Raw genomic sequence first — 23,543 nt, 5'->3', positions numbered from 1 at the left:
TTAGCAATCTTTTCATATTATGCTTTCAGCGCAAAACTTGAAAATCAACAAGCGTCCAAAGAGCGTAAAGGATTTTGTATAATTTCATAAGCCACATACAATTCTCAAAAGTATGAGTGCACGTGCATTTCGGTAAAAGGTGAAGTAGACAAAAATATCCGATAACAAGATATAAATACACCCGAAAACTGAAAGGTACAAAGCAACAACAAACCTAACAAACAGCAATATGTGTATAACAAACCGTAATATGTGTAATGTGCAATAAAAAGGCAAAAAACAATTTATTAAAGTGAAATTCACCACAAGAACTCACCCATTTAATAAGCAGAAAGACTAATGCCATGTACTGACACATACTGAAATTTCTACGATACTAAAATAGGCGACTCACATATACTAACGACGACAGTGAGTGACTTTGGAAGCATAGAGCCCTACAAGGTCGTCAATTTTAATGAATTCGAAGGCAGTGGTGGTGGGGTTAGTGGAGTCGGGTTGGATAATTATTGCCAACATATCCGCACAACATCGGTCATTTATCATCGGTGCAATTATTAACTGCTACTACAAGTATATGGCATTAATACCTGTAGTATGAATATTTACAGTGGAATTAACGATACAAAGACGTAAGTACAAAAGATAATAAAACCAGATTACAATTTTTTAGTTTCTAAAATTAGGGATCGGGTAACAATATATAACATAATAGTACTATTTAAATCAATATCTTATATTGACTTACGAGTGTATTATCATGAAAAGTTGATAAACCTGTCATTTATCGTTTTCCTCTTTTGGTTTTATCGAAATGTCTAGGGGACCAGCTCTTCAGTTTCATAGTGAAATACAAAAAAAGAAAGGTATTTTCTGTATAGTGTGGCGATGTGTTCATTAACTCGAACAATAATAATATCCAGCGTCGAATCATCCCCTTAATACAAATCATTACAGTATATTAGACGTCTCACCAGTCTTCGACTAATGCAGGAAACAGTCACCGACGTTCTGCCGTTCCGTACTTACCGCCCATATTAAACTAAATTTATTAAAAGTTATGCCCGTAGTGGCAACGTAGACAACAATCGGCTGTTTTCTTTTTCATTTCGCCAATGTTGTAATTGCTCAATTTCTATACATGATTTTGCACACATTTAGCTTTTCAGTTATACCTTTTTTTAATGTAAAAGATCAAAACTAAAATCAAACTATTGAAAACAGTCTACCTACCTATAAATAATAGTATTCGATTGTGATTTTGAGTTAGTTTAAAAATATTTCCAATATATTCAAGTTTATTTTTTAACTACTAGAAAATATCGAGACTGGCAACCCTACCTTGTAAGAGAGCAATCAGCTGCTCGTGAGGGCAATCACCCAACTCGTGAGAGCTATCACCTTACTCGTTTCAACGGGAAAAATCCAATTTTTGCGATTATCCCACCATACGGTCGGCAGAAGCCAACGGTAGAAGCGATGGTGAGTGTACATTAACATTGCGCTCTCATAAGATAGTTTGTATCAGCTGATTCGGCCTACAGTTTTGTTTCAGTAACTGTTTCCAGCATGATACTCCGCATGAACGGACGTCATCGGTGATAAGTTCGAATACTCAATCGTTCTCACGTTTCCGTTATCACATTTACATTCTCTATAAGTGTGTTAATCTTAAAAAACAAAAAATAAACAACCACAACAGAAACTTTCAAAATCATGGCACCGGGGCCGCACGACCGAAGAGATACATGTTTTCGTTGCAAAGTGAAAGCCCGAAAAACAAAAAAGCGAGACTATACTAAAAAACTCTAGTCGAATTCCCAGATTTACCCAAAGTGCAAAGACAAAACTCAAAATAAATAACCCTTTCCGCCAAAAAAGCGGTAAAACCCATAACAGTTAGTAAGGAAATAATCTTCATATCTAGGCTAAGCGATGGAAGTCTCGTCATGCTTGTCAAAAGCAAAGAGGTAGCCGAAAAATTCTTGAAATCCAAACAGTTACCTGGAATCTGCAAAATCACATGTAACTACATGAATCCCTAAATAATATCAAAGTATAATAATCAACACATTTGTTTTTCTTTTGACCTGTACACACTCTACGGTGAAGGTACGAGAATACATTCCAAACCCAATGCGTTGCAAAAATTATCAACTGTTAGGCCATACGATAAAACACTGTAAGAACCCGCCACCTCTTCCGACTCCGTTAACGAAACCAAAATGCAAACCAGCAAAGACATCACAAACACAAACAGCACAAAATAATTATAGATCAACCACACTAAAAAAACCAACAAACGCTTCCACTCTATCCTCGATTCATTTCTTCAGACTCAATAACCTAACTAATGAAAACAAAAACCAAAACGAAAACAACTAAATTGAAACTACAACAAGCATTCAAAACCTTCTTTCGTCAAAATACCTGTGTTCCACCAGCGACGGTATCTCTCACGAAATATACACAAAGAATTTGAGCTCTTAGTCAAGTTTCTCCGATTTTCTATTTCTAATTATGGACAAGATCTGTTTCTTTTCTTTCTCTCTGTTTAATGACAATTAAAATATTGCAATGGAATATGAAAGGATACATTAACAATCACCAAGAACTTATTTTGCTAATTAAAGAAAAAAACCCAGATGTTATTTACATACAGGAAACCACATACCATACATATCAATATCAATACCAATACCAATATTATCATTCCAAAATCATATATTGGTTATTTAAACAAGTAAGGAAGGGCTAAGTTCGGATGTAACCGAACATTTTATACTCTCGCAAAGTCAAATGGTATACTCGTTTGAGATTTCTTTGTGGATTGGCTGATATTTTCGGTAGAAGATCAACTATAGGCACTGGGGTCCACATATTTAGTACTTAGGGGCTTGAACAGTTTTGGTTGGATTTAGACAATTTTTGGTCACAAGGTGGCATACGTTAAACGTATTATTCACGCAAAGTTTTACCCCGATATAAGCATTGTTGCTTGATATGCATAGTGGAAAGTGAAAGAATCAGCTGGAATGAAAATGGTGTTATATGGGAAATAGGCGTGGTTGTAGTCCGATTTCGCCCATTTTCGCACTATAACATAGAAATATGAAAATAACGTTATGTACCGAATTCTGTTGAAATTGGTTAAGCATATCTCAAGATATGGGTTTTCACCTAAAAGTGGGCTGTGCCATGCCCACTGTATAATTTTCATACCATCCCAAAAATAAAATTTAATGTCTCTGGCGTGTTTAGTGCTTGATTTATCGCGCTTTTAGTAGTTTTTAACAGTACCGTTATATGGGGAGTGGGCGGAGTTGCCACCCGATTTCAACTATTTTCACACTGTATGTAGAGGTTCTAAAAACATTTTCTTCCAGTAAATTTTGTTATTACAGTTTTAGCGGCTTAGGAAATATGTACATTAAACCTATTAGGGGCGGGACCACGCCCACTTTAAAAAAAAATTTTAACTGCAGATGCCCCTCCCTAATGTGATCCTGTGTACCAAATAACAGTCTTATATCTTATTGCTTAGCTTAGTTATGGCAATTTATTTGTTTTTGATTAATGGCGTTTTGTGGGCGTGGCAGTGGTCCGATTACGCCCATCTGCAATACCAACCGTCTCACGGTACCAAGAAACATGTCGACCAAGTTTCATAAAGATATCTCAATTTTTACTCAAGTTAGAGCTTGCACGGACGGACAGACAGTCACCCGGATTTCAACTCGGCTCTTCATCCTGATAATTTATATATATATAACCCTATATCTAACTCGTTTAGTTTTAGGTGATACAAACAAGCGTTAAGTGAAAAAACTATTATACTCTATAGCAACATGTTGCGAGATCATAAAAACATTCAAGCCCCCTATCACGCTGCTATCCGCCGTAGCTTAACCACTTCACCGACTAGATGTGTTCTCCCTAAAGCAGGATTACCATCACTAGAGAATAGATTGTTTGAAACTAATGCAAAAGTAATTCCAAAAGTCTACACGACTCCGAACCTACGTTAAATAAATGTTTCACAGATGCAATCAATCCAAAGCGCACTTATAAAGTTCCATCCACAATTCGTCGCTGTGCATCACTGCATAAACAACTAAACCTACAGTTGCCTACATTAATAACACAAATCCCGCTATGGCTACTACAAGACAAGTCTTTAAACTTGAATCTTCATATACATAAAAAAAAGTAACACTAATATTAATGTATACCACAAACTATTCTTGGAAGAAAGTTATAAGCTAAGCTCATAGAACTAGTTATTTACCAATTCAATTAAATGGCCTAGGCGTCATATACCCAAGAAAAATGCCAAAACGAAAATGGTCAATTTACATACGCCTACAAATCAGACACACGAAGCTTACACGCGAATATCTGATCACCAACAAAACTCCACAAAGATGCAAATGCGGTAACACATCTTAGACCACTGTCCCAACTTGGCGAGAATCAGAGCAAGCTACTTCAACCAAAGCAACCCTACAGATTGTAAAAAACAGAATAACTCTAAAAATATTAATTTAATTTACTTATTCTTAGAACAACTTAGATTAGACAACCAATTGTAATAATATTAAACTTATTCATAAGATAGGCGTCAAAGACCGCTGCAGCTAGCACCTCATACTATGTTAGATATACTAATGTATCTAATACATAATAATAATAATATAATATTAGACGTCTCAAGGTATCTTACATTTCTTGAATAGCTGTTTCGTTAGCCTTTCTATTCACGGCGACATCAACGAAGTTTCTTTTTTTTCTCTATTAAAGTAACGGATATTTCAGGTGCTTCGTTGCTTATTATACTGTACTAATCTGGTTGGTCTACGCTATGCTAATGCTTGAGAAACACGTTTTCCGTGCTCTTCTGCCCACTGCTTAATATCTGTTTAAACATATGGCAATAACAATAACAAATATGCAAATTGCTGGACAGCCAAAGCTACATGATGCAGTGAAGTAAAAGCCGATGAATATTGTAAAGAATACCACATAAGAATGAAACAATGATATTTGACTAAAAATGTTTATTTACATCATTAAGAAAACTCAGCGGAAATTTTAAATTATTCCAAAACATATTCTATTATTGGCTATTTTGCCATTCATGCATGTTCTGTCGTCATTTCAATTTCCAATGGAAATAAAGAATTGTCAAGGATGCCACAGTGCAAATTTTAAACACAATTTAGCCTGAAGTAAATTAGAAATTACTAATAACGTAGTGGAGAATTAAATTCAAAGTAAAGTAGTAAAATCTACTAGGACTAAATACAAATGTTTAAAGTGCTGGGTGCAGAAGTGAGGTGAAATGCAAACACAATTATTTTTGAAACCCCTCTCGCATGGTACATGGTTGTAGCTATGCTACGGACATACATATATACTTCGACACGATAAAATTAGCTTTCGTGCACTACGCTTGAGTCCTCATACTTGTTTGTAACATGTGTAGACGTGGAAGTGGCTGGTCTTGTTTCCCGTAGCGACACATTAGACACGCCTTGCTAAGCTTAATTGCAACATTTTGACTCGCTCACAGCTGCCTCGCATGTAAGCCTTTGAGCTCTTAATATTAGATATTACACTATAATCGCCAAAAACTCTGAATTTAAAATTATTTTTGTATTCTGATAAGCATATTAATATTTAAATAAATGAGGACCTTCTCTAACTAGTTCAAAAACTTCAATCAACAATCGCTGGGTCATCGAGCTGAAATAAGATTATGTAGAGAAAAAATATTTCTCCAAAAGTTCGTTCGTTTTGTATGCTGAGTACTTATTGGATCATCCTCGCGAACACGAACAGCAACTCTTGATAGATATAAGTTCCGAAAAAGGTGGCACTAATCGCTGCTAAATCTTTAATAAATTGCTGTTTTTATCTGCTGATGAACATTTATAACAAGTATAATTTTATGAGCTAAACATTTGTTAAAAATATTACCGCGGGATTCCTCATAATTTTTGATTCGTTAAGTTCTCGATAAATACGAAAATTAAAATATGGGGGTAGATAAACTAATGAGAGCACTGTATAATCGAGTTATTATTAAAATTAAAAGTGGAAAGAAAACAGTCCTATATAAATTATAATTTCGAAATTTCTAAATAATTAAGCAAACACTTTGAAATATTAAAGGTATAGAAATATATAAAAAATTATTCATGGTTGGAATTTGCTGTAAACGACAGAATGGTTTAATAATATCCCTATATCTCATATAAATACTAAATGTAAGATTTTCAAACTTCCCCTTGGCTTTATACCGTTTATATCGGTCAATATGTAAGACATCTTAACAAAATAAACTGAAGGGATAATATTGGACATACTATAGTTTAATGCCGTAAATATGTGATATTATTCTACGAATTAACCAAACCCTTTAGTATATGAGGGTTGTGTGATTTTGAGGGTATAATGATTTTCGTTATTCCAACAAACCCCATGCTGAATATGTCGATTACTGTATGAGTTATATATTTATAAAATCAACTAAGTGAAACTATTTCTCCGGATCTGATCCTTGGAAGATGCAAGAGTGTGAAATAATTGGTTACATCCGAACTTAGCTGTTGCTAACTGGTTTTATTTTAGATATTTATGACAACACCAATATTGGTGACGAATTATCCAAATTTATTTAAATTGAAAAAAGTATATGTAATAGTAGTAAAAGATATATTAAATCATTTAATAGATCTTCAAAAGCCATACTAGTCTTATGTTGAAAAATCATATGGTAAGTGCATTTTTTTTATTTAAACAATAATTAATCGTATCGTTTTTCTAATTAGCACCCTGTTGTTTCTATTAATCATTTTCTGTTTGGTTGGCATGACATCTGCCAAACATATTCAATTACCTTACAGTCATTGAACAAACAACATCATATTTTTTCATTGTGTAAAAAATGGCACATTTTGTACCAAGGCATTTGTATTAGAGGCATATGGTGATCATGCTCTGTCAGAAGCAACATGCAAAAGATGGTTTAATGGGTTCAGAGATAATGATTTGGTGTGAGAAATGAAGAATGTGAAAGACCACCAAAAAAATTGTAAACGCCGAACTACAAGAAATATTGGATGAAGGTGATACTTTGAGTAAAAAGCAAATAGCATCCATGTTAAATGATGCACAACAAACAATTTCGGATCGTCTGAAAGCAATGGAAAAGATCCAAAAGTGTGGAAAATGACAAACATTTCCTTGGGCATGGTATCCACAAATCGCCAGAAAGGTGGTCAAAATGAGCAAAAGGCAATGATCAGTACTTTAAATAAATGTTCTCTACTTCCTCATTCAAAATAAGTATTTCACTTTCACAAAAAACACTTATTTCATACCGATACACCTTAAATATACAGGGCGGCTCACGAATCGTGCTACAAAAACAAAACCGTATTACATTTTTTTCTGTATAAGTAATCGATTTACTTTTTTTTTATTTGGCAGGATATTATTTAATTTTTTTTTAAATTAATGCTTGATATACCGAACAGAAGGTTTGAATAATACAGCAGCAGCATGTTTTGCAGTTCGTCATTTCCGTCCAAAGGGTTGGTAAACATGTTTGCCGAATCTGAAAGTATCGCAAGAAGACCGTACCATCGAGATCCGTATGTTCGTGTTCAAAAAACAATCGCGGCTGGAGCATCGTCAATTCAGGCAAATACAAGAGTTTCGACTCGCAACTTATCGCCGGAGTTAGCAGACGGTAATTGCAATGGATAATTCATGATAACTTAAACCTAATTCTGTAAAAAGTTCAAATAACAAGCCGTTTAAACCCTCTAGGTTTGCCTATTCGCCTGGAATTTTGCCAAAAAATTATTAAAATGGCCGAAGAAGACAATAACTTGATCAATTGCCTGTTTACAAGTATGTCTGATGTGGCCCATTTTGATCTGAACAGAAATGTAAGCCGCCAAAATACCGTATATGGAGGAAATCCAGAATTAATCCACGAGACGGAATTCACCCAGAACGAGGCACTGTGTGGTGCGCAGTTTCATCAAGGTGTATTGTCGGGCCTTACTAATGCAGCAAGATTAAGCGACTGCACACATATCCAGACCGGTTATTGCGGAGCTCCAACGAAAATTTGAAAACAAGTTAATATTATATCAAGAAACATCACATGCCGCTGGACCCAAGCGCACTTGGCCTTACTGCACCAGACTTTTTTATGGAGTTATGTCAAGCAAGAGGTGTACAAAACAAAACCCAGTAATCTGACTGAATTGAAGCAGTCCATTTAATCGATAATTGAGGCAATCCCGACTTCAGCCATGCGTGGCTGAGTATGGAGGTCATTTATGGTCCATAACTTTTAAATAAAATTAATTGTAACTTGAGTAAAAACTAAGATATCTTAATAAAACTTGGCACGCGTGTTTCTTGGCAAAAAGTGAAGACGAGCTCGTAGATGGGCGCAATTAGACTACTGCCAAGCCTACAAAAAGACATTAATCGAAAACTTATAAAGTGCCATAATTTAGCTCTTAATAAAGATATAAAACTTTAATTTGGCACAGAGTATCGCAATAGCAAATGGCACCTGTGGGTTAAAAATTTGGAAAATGGGCGAGCCCCGCCCTCTAATAGGTTTAATGTTCATATTTTTTAAACAACTAAAGCTATAATAACCAAATACAATAACAAATGTTTAAGACTAATACTATAAGAAACCGACAGTGCAAAAACGGATAAAATCGGAAACCTATATAACGGTTTTGTTAAAAACTACTAAAATCGCGATAAATCGATGACTAAATGCGCCACAAACATTTAATTTTGTACTCAGGATGATAAAAGAGTTTTTTATAGGAGCCGTTGCTTGAATTGGACGATGGGCATGGCACCGCCCACAACTAGGTAAAATTACTTATCTTGGACCAAATTTGGTACATAACTTTGTCCTGTTAACCCTATGTAACATTGTGAAAATGGGCGCATTCGGACTACATCCCCGCCTACTTCAAATATAGATCAATTTTAAATTCCATATGATTCTTTCACTTTTCAGTACACAAATCAAGCAATAATGAATATATTTGCATTATTTCCGGACAATAGCTCGGCCCCCCGTGCGTATGACTGACTTTTCGCCGAAAGTATCGTACAATGTGTGAGAAATATTATTGAAATTAAGAGAGAATCCCTTCCTGATAAAATATGTCTGGAAGTTAAAAATGGGTTGAATTGGGTCAATATTTCCCTTAGGCCCATATGCCTTATAGAATGATTTTCGAACTTTCGTATGATTATACCCCATATATTGGCCAATATGTGAGTTATCTTAATTTAATTGACGGTGCCTTAAATGGATAAAATCGGGTGGAAACCCATATAACTGATACCTCAGGATTTTGAAATATCCTACTGACTATATTCCATATATATGTTTATATTTATACATTTCTAACAGTGCTTGAAAATAAGTTCTCAATTATACCTGAGCAATCTTACAAATTAATACAATCAGCCCTTGCATTTCTTCCTATATCCTATAATCCTATTTAATGATTTCAAACTATACAGTTAGGTTGGGCAATACGTGTGATATTTTGATAAAATTAAATGAACATGATTTCTTAAGAGTTATAACACAATGATATAAACCTCATATCCCTAATATAATTAATTTCGATCCTTTGTTGACGTTTTCCACATAAACTCAACATATTAAATTAAATTTGGGCTTATATCACATATGTATATCTTATTTGAGGATAATTTTATTATAATTTTCGCTGATAGGAAGTGAAATATAGTAATAAAACTAAGTAAGTCTGTGACATATAATATAACTTAATAAAGTACCAAATTTGATTATTATTCATTCACAATTTCGTCGAACAATAAAATTGATCCCTTTCGCTAAATTATATCCCCTGAACTGGGTATATTATATTAAGTTTGCCACGAAGTTTGTAACATCTAGAAGGAAATGTCGGAGACCGTATAAAACATAAATGATCAGCATGATGAGCAGGGTTGATTTAGCCATGTCCATCTGCCCATTTGTCTATATATTGTATATATATGCGAACTAGTCCCTCAGTTTTTTAGATATCGATCTTAAATTAAGGATATAACCGTTTTTCACCAAAAAGCTGCTCATTTTTCGGAATGGGCGATATCGGACCAATATAGCTTATAGCTGCCATACAAACTGACGATCACAATCAAGTGCTTCTAAGGGCCCTTTTTTTGTGAAGGGATCGGTGCTACCGAAGTTAACGTTTTTTCTTGTTATATGTTACTTTTGCAACATGTTGCTACAGAGTAAAATAGTTTTGTTCACATAACAGTTGTTTGTATCACCTAAAATTATAAGAAATATATATTAAGTTATATATATACCTATAACTGATCAGGATGACGAGACGAGGTGAAATCCGAGTGACTGATTGTTTGTCCGTCAATTTGTCCATCTGTGCAAGCGATAATTTGCGTAAAAATTAAGATACCTTAATAAAATTTGATGCACGTGTTTCTTGGCAGAAAAGCGAGAACGAGTTAATCGATGGTCGTAATCGGAGCACTGACAGTGCAAATATTATAATATACCTATAACCCCATGCTCTCCCCATATAACAGTTTTCTTAAAAGCTACTAAAACTTATCAATAACTAAATACGTCAGTGACAATAAATTTAGGCCCAAACCCATATCTCGGGATCTACTCAACCGATTTCAACCAAAATCGGCAGGTAATATTATTCCTACATTACAATGGGAAAATGCGCTACATCGGACGAAAACCACGCCTACTTCCCATATAACACAATTTTAAATTTCATCTGAATCTTTCTCTTTCTTGTATACAAATAAAGAACAAACCATTCAATGTATCCGGATGAAGCTTTGCACAAATAGTGCATTTGAGGTGTGCCACCTTATGACTCAAAATTGTCCAAATCGGGCTACAACTGTTCAAGCACCCAGCTACCGAATATGTGGACCCCAGTTCCTATTGCGTACTTTTTATCGAAAATGTTGGTCAATCTGTAAAATACATTATTGAAATTCGGAAAAAGTATTTTCCTGATAATATTATGCTTGTATGTCAAAAATGGATTAAACCGGTTTGATACTTCTTTTAGCATCTATATGCCTAATATAAATATTTTCGAACTTCCGGCTGACTTTATACTGCAAATATCGGCCAATAGTTATGTGTGTTATCTTAATAAAATGAATGAGTGCGTTTTTCTAAAAATGGTTCATGTTTGTGCCTTAAAGAGATAAAATCGAGAGAAAACGTCCCCTTACCCCTATATAACGGATATTCAGGATTTGAAAGGACCGGCTGACTTTATCCATATATATTGATAATGGTTGGTGAGGTACCTCACTGAAACTCACAAAGCATCTTTTTCTGTTAATACTTGTAGTATGTCGCAAAACCAAAAATAGATAACATCAAGTCAATACTACCTCTTCCTTACTTGGTTTTATTTCACTGAACTAACAAAATAGTGCTTTAAGAAGTCAAAATTTCATACTCGTATAATTTACAAACGTAAGCATAAGTGTTTCTTTAGAAGTTGTATAAAATTAAAAAATGTTTGATTGACATTATCTGTGCAATTTGAGCAGGCGTCAAAAATGGACAACAGTAATAAGAAAATACACCTTATTACAGTTCTCGATAAGACGAACACATGTGAATAGTGTTTATAGTTGCGATACGGTAACAGCCAACCACGCGAAATTTTGGTTTCGTTGATTCCGTTCCCATAATTTGCATGTCAAAGATGCACTTCGATCTGGAAAGCCAACTGTAAAAAATATCGGTAAAATAATGAAAGTCATCGAGTTCACCCATCTTGTAAGCATTGTTTCGATTGCCCAATAGCTAAACATTGCATAAAAAATAGAAACATTTGAATAAGGCTGACTGGATACAAAAATAAGCTGCTAATGTGTTCAATCAAGACAATGCTACGCCACACACATCAATAATGACTCGCAAAAAACTTATATATATATCCGGAGATAGCATCAAGTCATTACACCTAATTCTGTTTTTATAAGAACATTGATCATATGCAAAAATAGGTGATTGGTTCCTTATCTTTAAAGAGTATTTAAAATTGTGAAAAATAAGGATTTTTTAAGAACAAATATTAATGTTTATTTTATTAAATCACATATACAAGTATAATATAATGTGTAATTATACAAACATAGTTATTAAAAAAGAAATTTCACTTTTAGAAAATTTGCCTATAATATATGTTATTACCAAGTACTTCTGATTGCATTGATATATCACAAAAGATTAACACATTTCAATTTTCTTTGTATGCACAAATAAGAATTCCTCTAAATTTGTAATATGAACATATTTCGCAAAAGTTAAATCTGACAAATAAAATATGAGAACAAAAAAGTTTAATCAAGCTAAATGGAATAAGATCGTGTAAAAAAATATATATATTTTTTTTTTAACCAGAACCGTGCAAAGCAAACGCAACGGTACAGATTTGACCTAAATCAGATCATTCTAACTATGCTAAATAAAACCTTTAATTGATTGCAAAAATAATGAATTTCTTTTTAATGGTCCTAGTACAATCACGGTTAATCAACATTCATACGCCTCAACACACTAAACGCTATTTATGCCAAAGTGTGAAAGAAAGAATTCAATGGGGTTAATTTCAGCGCCAATATAATATTGTTAATTTTTATTTTGCTATTTTAAATTTTCTAACCAGCCCGCTTTTTCCTTCCTCTATTGCAGCGAGGATGATGTTTAATTCATCCTGCCATGGTGGCGCCAAGTTCCGTGGTTTATTTTATTCGGTGGCATGGTTTTGGTGGCAATAGGAGGTAATTTATCAGTGATTTGCATTGTTATGACAACGAAAAGAATGCGAGCCATAACCTATTATTCCATGGTTGCGTTTTGTTGGATATAGATAATTAATGCAAACAGTAAATTTCATGTACTATCTGAATTGAATATAGCTAATTATATGGATGTCTATGGGTACGGGAACGTATACACACATGTCAAAAATTAACAGAAAATTTACATACAAACTGGAGAGAAGTTGTTTGCGAATTTTATTTGGTTACAAAGGTACTTGGTACCTTTTCTGCTGCACGCAATGCAGTAGTTTTCAAATGATTGAAAAACGTTTACGGCCTTCACAAAACTACCTTTCGGTCTATGATATTGTAGCACAACAAAATTTAAGTACGTGTGAACTTCTTTATTACACTATGTGTAGAAGTGAAGAAGAAAAAATTAAATCTCATAAACAGTTCGGTATACCCTGTTTGAGTTCGTGTTAAACGAAAAGTGGTATAAAATTGTCGAAAAATATGTTCTGCTAGAGATTAAATGTGTGATTTCCAGCGAACTTTTGCACGCTTTCTGTTAGGTATGTCGAAAGCAAATTCTGGTGCTTATAAATAAGTTTTTACATACGTACGCGTATGACATTGCAGAAAACGTCTCTACGTAGTATGTATGGGCATATCTCAACCGTAATGGACATAGATTTACGTATTCCGTTCATACGGTTAGAGAAAGGTATTAAGAGTTCTCCATCCCTATTGTTTAAATGAGTTAAGTCTCCCCCTACATGTACACAACACACAAGTTGGCAAAAATTTAGGTACTTTAATAAAACACTCCTGAGAACACCCAAAGGTTTTTACTTTTACTCACATCTTAGGGCACATCACACGATGATATACCACACACACAATTAACAAAAGGATTAAATAACCGCTTCTTCAACACATTCGACTATATATTGCCGACACGTCAACTTCTACTTCGCTACGACAACGATCTCCAGCGCTACGATTATCTTTTTTCGACACCATTCCGCAACCTCACATCAGCAGATAGCTATCCAGCTCAGCGTGTTTTTTTCCATTTTTCGCGATCACTCGACATACTTTGATTTAGCCTTCCATATAGCTTAGGCCTAATTATTTTAAACTAATATTGTAATAATATACTTCTATTAAGAGTAAAGTTGATGTATTTAAAGTTAATTTCTTTATTGCTATATTCAGTGCAGTGGTATGTGACATATTAGCATTCATTTAAAGTGATTTGAACACCTATTATGGATTAGTGCTGCCACAATTCAGAAATAATTTATGTGCTGGTTACTGATATATTCTTAACAATGATTATGAAATTAATCTCATGAAAATCAAATAAGTAGTGTCTGGTTACAGTTCGTTTAACCATAATTAAAGGCTGGCAATGGAAAATATTGGGAATACTATAAAACAATCAATCTGGATTAGTTGAATTCTCCCGAATAATGTATTTATATATGGATAGAGGCAAGGCTATTTTCCAAATATTTAAGCTTCTACTTAAGCTTAACGTTTATTACATTCTTAATTATAGAGTTGGCGGTGTTACAGTATTTTCGAACGTAAAGCTTTATTGGTGGTTGGTGTGGTTATAACCCAATTCCACCTGCTTAAAACACTCATAGTTCAAAATACATTGAGTAATTTAAATTTCATCGCTTAGCCTTTACCAGTAATTTGTCTGCGATTGCATGTCTTTTACAATTTTCCCGCTATTTTAGTGCAAAAATGTCAAGGTTTTTCGCTATTACTTGTACATACCTTTTGTGTAAATATAACACCGCAATTGAGTTTGAAGGTATATCGTTACGTAAATTTATTTATCGCAAAAAATAATAATCAACCCTCCTATATATGTAGTACCAACAGTTATAGAAGGGCGGTAAAAATGAGAACGGAAAGTATGACATACATGAGAAAGTTACGTAAATGTAAATAACTTACATGTCATGTAAGATGTATCCGTGTATTATATGCGACTTTTCATCTCCATAATATTGTTTGCAAAAATTACCCCCGAAAACACTCCGATATATTGATTTACGTTCCCTAATGAATTACTCGAAAATTCCATTTGGTTGGTGGTTTCTTTTTGAGATACCCTAATTAATTTAATATACCGCATTCTCTTCGCAGTGAATCTTTCTATAGCGGATGCTATGGTATCCAGTCAGTGTCAATTATATTTACATGCTGGGAAACGATTGACCTTTCGGTGAACTAACATATATTGCAAAACATCGCAATTTATAGCAACGCTGAGCATAAGCGCTTCGGTGTTTACACTCATGGCAATATCCATCGGCTGGTGAGTTAATAAGCTACAGCGAGGGACTGCAATAGTAACGATAAAGTGTGACGCAAAAAAAATAAGATATTTTAACACTCAATTAAATATATACGTATGCAGACATGCAAGGTAAACACACTCTGTGCCAACATTTTGCTGCTCAAAGTCCTCATTTTACATAGCTATCACTCCCTCTCTCGTGTTCTCTAACACTCACTTGCCATTAAGAAGCCGCTGCCTTTAAGAAGCCGTTGGAACCGCGAATGAGTAAGCGGTGCAATCTGGGCACTTCTGCGTTCATTTGGATATCCTAAATTACGATTTCATGGCCCTTGCTTGCACTTTGCTCTTCTTCACAACCGGCGAAGTCGAACTGAAGGATTGTACCCTAATTGTGTGCTACACTGAATGGCCTAAAGGTCATACGAATCATTCGCAACAGAAAAATGTTTAAGTATGTGTTGCGTTATATGTAAATATATGTAAAGCAAGGCATATTCAGAGCTATTTGTGTAAATGTTGGAACACGTGTCCGTGGTACTTAACTTAGTACTAAAACATGAGAAAATTCCATACTTTCAATTTGTTTGAATACTTATATTTTTAGCTCCGTAGTTAATTTAGATATACATATGAAGACGGTCCGCTAAGTACTAAGGCCAAATGCGCTTATTATCACAAAGAAATTTACTATATATATATATATATAGAGATAAAACATGCCTGAAGATTTTATTATTCATAACTCAAAAGGAACAAGAATATATACTGGCATATGTTCTTCATTACTGCCAACTGGTTTTTTGTCACAAAAAATAACGCGCTTCAATAAAAGTAGTACCAAATGTGATTTTATTGTCTTCCTGTATAATTGTCTACCAGTATGCTGTTTTCCCTCAAAAACACAATCCTCTTTCGAGTGCATATGTAAATAGCCAACCAATCATTCAAACCAACCAATTAAATTTTGCATTAGCTGTTTACCTAACTTTACACTTCGGCAAAATCGCAAATCCCAAAGCAATAAGCCTGGTCATAATATCGTTTTTATGATTCTCACGCATATACTACCCATCATTTCGACTTATTCATGAGTTGGCATTGAACTTTGGAGCTGAAAGAGACGCATACGCCTAGACTAGTGGAGAATATTCGGAGTAAGCGGAGGGTAAGTACAAGTCCCTAAACATGGTAAATAGTCCTCAGTCTCGGTGGTACTTTTTTCAATGTGTATGAAAATAGTGTCAAACAAGTAAGGAAGAATAAGTTCGGATGTAACCGAACATTTTATACTCTCGCAATGTCAAATGGTATACTCGTACCTTGTTCTATGTTGACCGATATTTTCGGTAAAAAGTCAATTATAGGCACTGGCGTTCACATATTCACTACCTAGGGACTTGAATAGTTTTGGTTCGATTTAGACAATTTTTGGTCACAAAAGTGAAAAATTAAATCGAATTTAAAATGGTGTTATATGTGTGGTTGCAATCCGATTTTGCTCATTTTCGCAGTATAACATAGAAATATGAGAAGAATATTATGTACCGAATTTGGTTGAAATCGCTTAAACAGATCCCAAGATCTGGGTTTTCACCTAAAAGTAGACGGTGCCACGCCCATTATCTAATTTTGAACGTGGTTCCTATAAAGTCATCTTATATCATCCCAGAGATAAATTTTAATGTCTCTGGCGTGTTTAACGCTTGTTTTATCGTCGCTTTTAGTATTTTTTAACAGTACCGTTATATGGGGAGTGGGCGTCACCCGATTTCACCCATTTTCACACTGTAGAGGTGATAAAAACATTTGTTATCGGTGAATTTTGTTTTATAGCTTCAGTGGTATAGGAGATATGCACTCATCAACTTATTAGGAGGCGGGACCACGCCCACTTTAACAAAAAAATTTCAACTGCAGATGCTCCTCCCTAATGTGATCCTGTATACCAATAAGAGTCTTGTATCTTGTTGTGGAGCTTAGTTATGGCATTTAATTTGTTTTTGATTAATGACGTTTTGTAGGCGTGGCAGTGGTCCAATTACGCCCATCTGCAATACCAACCGTCTGACGGTACCAAGAAACATGTGTACCAAGTTTCAGAAAGATATCTAAATTTTTACTCAAGTTACAGCTTGCACAGACGGACGGACAGTCACCCGGATTTCTACTCCTCTCTTTATCCTGATCATTTATTTATACATAACCCTTTATCTAACTCGATTAGTTTTAGGTGATACAAACAACCGTTAGGTGAACAAAACTGTCTGTAGCAACAAGTTGCTACAAAATCGGAGAGTTATGTAGAATGATGCTCTAAACACAAAGACGACGGCATGACACGACCACACGACAGCGAAATTTTCTGGTCGGCAAAAGTCGTCTTGAAGCTTCTAGAACAGTTTGAAGACGGCAGCGACATATCATACAGCCGATTACACAATTTCATTGTTGCAGTACTAAAACCTTTCACTTCAATGAAGTTTAAATGTTTTGTTCAAGGAGACATTGTTTTAGATTATCAGTACAAATAATATATCAGTGCTATTTTATGATTGTGTTGGCAAAATAACATTTGATTTTTTAGAGCTTTGAATAATTTTACATTTCACATATTAGTGGTACAACTGATTTTAATTTAGCGACAGCGACAACTGCAAGTCTTCTACCGTGAGGTCTTGCTGTTGTTGAAATAAATATGAATAAATGAACATGTGTACTATAATTTTTGGTTGCCCTTTCATAGTCCCATCATTTTAAACGGCATCATATCATTCAGGAAATCTATTTAGGCATCTATTGGCTAGCCGTGCGTAACTACATGTATAATCCGATTATGAACTCTGGGTTAGTACATACGTATATTCAAATTTAAAAATGGAAGTCGTGCAGTTAACACGTTTTCATTCAAGGGGTATGTGACTTACACATAAACAACTTTTCTTTCACTTGGCAGTGCAGGATAAATGTGAAACAAAGTCCAATTTATGCAATTTTATACAATATTCACAAACATTTCGTTTAAAATAAAGGCTTGCCGGGTAAAATGTATAATCCTCCGTCTTGTACATGAAGTTTACTAGACTCTAGTAATTGATTTTGCTCATAAAATAAAGTTTTAGAAACTTTGCTTATATGGATGAGAAATTTTTTTAACTGCTACTGCTAATCTATAGTGATGAAAAAAGTTGGGCTTAGATATAAGGAAATTCTTTGGATTTTAGATTTTGTAATTTTCTGTCCGAACAGCTGGCTTTTGTCCTTCTACTGTTTTAAGTTGTCACCAACAGCACACACATAAAATATCAAATAACTAAATAAGTTTTTGACAATACTAAGAGCTCAAGTCGAAGAATTTAGAATAGAGTAAAATTACACATTTAATATTTTATTCTTCGTGCGTTAGAACTTTAAGTAAAACGGCTAGTTTATGGAAAAGTTAAAAACATGCGGAACTGAACTTTGAAAATAAATTGCTTAAGCCTTAGATATGCCCAAACGTCGGGTCGGGCGGAATTCAGGTATTCACAGTTTCGTGTCAAAATTTTGATTGGAGTGGTTCCAAGTATTGTTTCGTTTTCATCGAAAATCTCAAATATGAAAATCTGACAAAAATCAAAGACGGATAAAACAGCAGCATTTTCTATGGTGCGTAATTAGAAAAACTTCTTGATAAGAATTTTATATGATGTCAGGTGGAAATGTAGGAGTGAAGACACAGACTGCTCAATATAAGTTGTTTAGAATGCTTGGCTTTGTGAGGAGTAAACGTCGTTAGCTGTGTATATGGTATAACCACATTGGATAGATAAATTGTTTTTGAATTATTGGTGATTGTATAATAAAGAAATGTTATTATAGGGCAACATTGATGAAATTTATTTAGGAATGAGTGAATAAGCCCAAGCATTCGGAACGCCTACATGGTTTGATTTACAAAACAAAACAGTTATATATATATTTGTGACTGTATGGGCATTCACAAAAGAGTAGTGAGATATCTTCGGAGCATTTTGAGTAAAAGACAATGGAGGAAAACTCTGGTAGACTAATTTCGATAAACATTATATCATCGGAGAGATGAAAATTATTGCATTATGAAAGAAAGTTGCGCCCTTAGACGCTATGTTATGTTTAATGTTTTTGAAACAGTTTTTGTAAGTTCAAAGTAAATATCTTCTGGAGTAAAAATTTCAATGGTTGAGCTATAAACTTCAGACGAATTAGATGAAATTTTTTCCTGCATCTCAAGTGAGCTTTGAATCACTGCTGAGGTCTCCTCTGCGTTGACTGTAAACATTTCAGATGAATCAAGATCTAAATTTTCTGAAATCTTTTCAACCAATTCACTTTCTTCAACTTTGACAGTCTGTTTAACTACTTTTGAATCAATTTTCTGATTTTATTTAAATCACTATTGATTTTTATTGAACAGGTTATACATAGTTTAGTGCCGGGAACGATGGAAGGAAAACTAACCTTGCATAGATTGTAAAGCTCACAAGAGACCACTTGTAATGATTTAATTACTTGCACCTTATGAATTTTATAAGGATCAATGCAAACTCTTTGATTGGAAATATAATGTACACGCGTGTTATGTTTAGCACAAATAAAATTCACAACGGTACCACTTCTGGCGTTTAGAGAAATGCGGTCTTCATCTGAAAAAGATTTGCAGTCAATTAGATCATCTTCAGAGCACATTTCTCTACTAAATATACCGATTGAACACTTTTTTTTCGCCTCCATAACGAATTTTGATTATTATCTCAAAACTTCCGATTCACTAACAGACTCCAGATATTTTATGTTATTGACAACTTTGATCTTTATAATAATAATAATTATAATAATTAAAAGAAATAGGGCCCTCCAGTGAGTTTTCAGACATGGGCACTATCGATAATAGTGATGTTATTCGTAGGAACATAGATGGCAGAGTGTGAAATTTCTGACATTGTTTAAGTTCTAATTTAAAGTTAAACCCATAATATGTTTTGAGATATTTGATATCCCTTTAACATAAGAAAAATATTTTAGAGCTCAAAGTTCGATAATCATGTGGTAGAATAAAAATATTCAACAATAATATTGAAAAAATAGAAAAAAATTATTTCGCCGAAATTCAAAAATGTATATCTTTGAAACGAAAAAGAACACACCTCTGAAAATTTCAGAATTTATTTAGATATGTTAGAGGTATAATTTTGAAAAATTGAAAAATTTTTAATTTTGGTAATTTTCAAAATTTTTTTTTAAACAAAATTTTTATTATACCTCTTAGTGTCCTCTATGCACGCACCAGCGTTGTTTTTATAATATACAATAGTTTCTGAAATATTGAATAAATAAACTCATAAAATCGGAAAAACAGTGAAAATTTCAATTTTGAATAAATCTTAGGAAAATTTTTTTAAAATTTCTTCCTTTGGCAGAACTTCGTTTTATGATGAGACAAAACTCTCTGCCAACATTCATCCAAATCGGTGGGGTCGCGTCCAACTATTTGTCGATTTGACATGGAATGACCCATGTAAGATATGTCGGTATGTGTTTTGGGTAACTGTGCGCAGCAGCGTGTTTCAACCCATCACCAGAATTCTGGTATAGGAATGACATTTATGCACAGCCATAATAACACACCAACGGGTGTCTGTTTTCACTTAAGCTGATGTAGCCAACGGCTCGCTTACCCATTGCAGTTAGGAGGAGTTCGCTGTTGCACACAAAGCAACCCAGAACAGCCGTATGTCAGCATCTTGAATTAATGGCGGAGCCGTCACCTACAGAAGCAAGCTGTTACACTCAGATTTTATACACCAAGATAAGTGACAGAGCACTCAGAGATTTGTACACCAAATTCTCATAACTTGACACACTGCAAAGTGCATGCGCTAGAATTTACATAAAAATAAATGACGATTTTTCTTCAACAGATTCCGTTACGGCTCCAAGCGATTCCTCCATTGATACCCATTTGTTAAAGTCGGTGCGACAATATGAGTTTTCACTTTTATCACATATTTTTCCATTCGTCCACCATATGACATCATCTTAACTCACCCTTCATATGGACATTTCCCAGTCAATTCATGCTTTTGTGTGTCTCTTCCAGATACTAAGCGCTAATTTTTATACACCTGTCCGAGCTCGTCAAAAACCATCGCATAGCTTCACATTATGGTGAATAAATGAATATTTCACCATACCAGTACCATAAAAAAATTTTGGTGAACAATGAGCAGAAGATTTTACATGGTAACAGTCTTTAGCCGGTTATAAATCTTTGTCCGGTTTCGACTGTTTTGCATCGCATACGTTTGAGGTATTCGCTATCACTATCAATAAATCGCACAAATAATTTTTCTCTCCGCTCTCTCGAGTATTTTCATATAATCAGTTCAAAATAAGTAAAGTAGGTAAATTGCTAGCTATCATTAGCGTCAATTGTAATAAACATTCACAATGTTGATTGCCCTTATATATTATTTTATATGTACTCATAAGCGAAATGCTTTACCTGCTTGAAATTGTTTCTTATTATTATTTTAAAAATTTAGCATCATCTGTCATTTATGTCAATTGTCCTTCAACTTTTCCATCTCCGCATGAAAAACTTTCTCTTATCTCCTGCCAAATATCAAATATGTACAGCTTCAGCAAACAAATAAAATACAGACAAAGTTTTATCGCTTTCATTCCTAGTAATCCACGAGTGTGGTGTCTGTGTGGGATATGCCTGTTGCTGACACATTTCACCATAGGATTTACAACATCAACAAAGTCTCTCTAATGTTGAGTCACTACACAATCTTGTCATGTGGATGAGGCTTGTAGCGGCTTGTTTATCTTTTTTTTTAACCGACAAAAACCTTTGTTTGGTCAGTTGAAAAAGAGATGATTACGCTGTTAGCAACTATGGCTGGAGTCGATCTTTTACCACCTCCATCAAACAGTCTTATTCGTAACACTAAAAGTTAAGAAATTAAATAAGATACCCAGGTTTCATATGTGGGGACACCGTTTGTTTTCTTCTTTGGTAGGAGTAAAGATATGTTAACAAAATAGAACATTGGATGACACATTCCGATTCACTGTGTCGGTACTTCGAGACAACTAACTGGGAGAAATTTGTTTAAATGTCTTTTATGAAGTTTAATATACCATACATATATCACAAGCTACTACGTTTTGTGTGAATATAAAGTTATGAATTACTGATTATAAGAGAGAAAACATTACAGCTTAAATTTCTAATTGAAATCACAATGTATCCATAATCTAAAATATATTATTTGCTACTTTCAGGAATACTACGAGATTCGTTATCAATAATTGAAATTCGGATCAAGCGCTCATTAACTGTTTCAAATTTATTACTACCTTGTGACGAACTCTGCGAATTAAATTATCAGATGCAACATCGCATTGAAGCCGATTCTACATGTATATTATTCAAATATTTATAGGTACTGAGATTAGAAAAATTATATTATATAATGGTAAGCTTTAAGGTTTCGTTATATTCCTAATATTACTTTAAAACGTTTTAAAATAAAACTATTTTTATATGAGACCTTTATCATAATACAAGTACAATATGGCATTTATACTAATTTTGTATTGTATTTAATATTTGGTTTAATTTGGTCTTTTACGATTTCAAGGTTTGTATCTGAAAAAAATAACCCGCTCAGATTTTTTGTAAGTTAAGAAAAGTACATTGGATAAATTGTATTCTTAAAATTATTTCATGTTTATACTCACCATAATTTAAAGAAAATGATGTGAAAATATTATAAGTGAATTCACATCGAAATTGGATTAAATCTACAGAGTAGCTATTTTTGTGATCACTGAAATCTCTGGTAATCTGAAAGAATTAATAGCATATCAAATATTTAGGTATTTTAATATAGTTATTAGGTAATAAATAGGAAATTTTATGTCGGTGAAAAGTTTATTCAACTTTTTTTGTAAGATTTTTGCACATGATCAAAACTGTTTAATTTCCATGTCATATCACTCTACTACAATATTAAACTAGCCGTTTGTTATGCATCTTACTTTAATATAAGTAATCTACAAGTGAGTTTCAATTTGCGAAGTAAATCCCTTACCATAACATTATCCAGCTGAGTACAGTCAAGAAACGAGCAACACACAAAAGCGGAACTAAATTACACCATTTGAGTACAAATGCTGTCAAAAATTGACCTTCACCACAAATATGGTCAGAAGATTACTTGATAAGTGAGGAACATTAAGAAATCGTTTATTTTTCTATTTAATCTTCAATAGAATTTTAGAGAGCATAAAAATAGAATTTATGGGAATGATATTCAAACTA

The 23,543-nt window shown here is 33.9% G+C and overlaps 1 long non-coding RNA gene and 1 pseudogene across 1 annotated transcript in view; both read left to right on the top strand.

Annotated features, from left to right (window-relative positions):
• The window catches only part of LOC138859046 (uncharacterized), a 41,105-nt gene extending 18,343 nt beyond the window's left edge, over positions 1-22,762 (top strand). Inside the window, exon 3 of the long non-coding RNA XR_011398093.1 lies at positions 22,502-22,762. This is a non-coding gene — a long non-coding RNA (uncharacterized lncRNA). The remainder of the gene's footprint in view (positions 1-22,501) is intronic.
• LOC138857162 (tachykinin-like peptides receptor 99D) lies at positions 367-18,156 on the top strand (annotated as a pseudogene).
• Positions 22,763-23,543: the final 781 nt, after the last annotated feature.

This window comes from Bactrocera oleae, chromosome 2 (assembly GCF_042242935.1).
Source record: "Bactrocera oleae isolate idBacOlea1 chromosome 2, idBacOlea1, whole genome shotgun sequence".
NCBI classification, from domain to species: Eukaryota; Metazoa; Arthropoda; class Insecta; order Diptera; family Tephritidae; genus Bactrocera; species Bactrocera oleae.
This window is presented reverse-complemented; position numbering and strand designations above follow the sequence as displayed.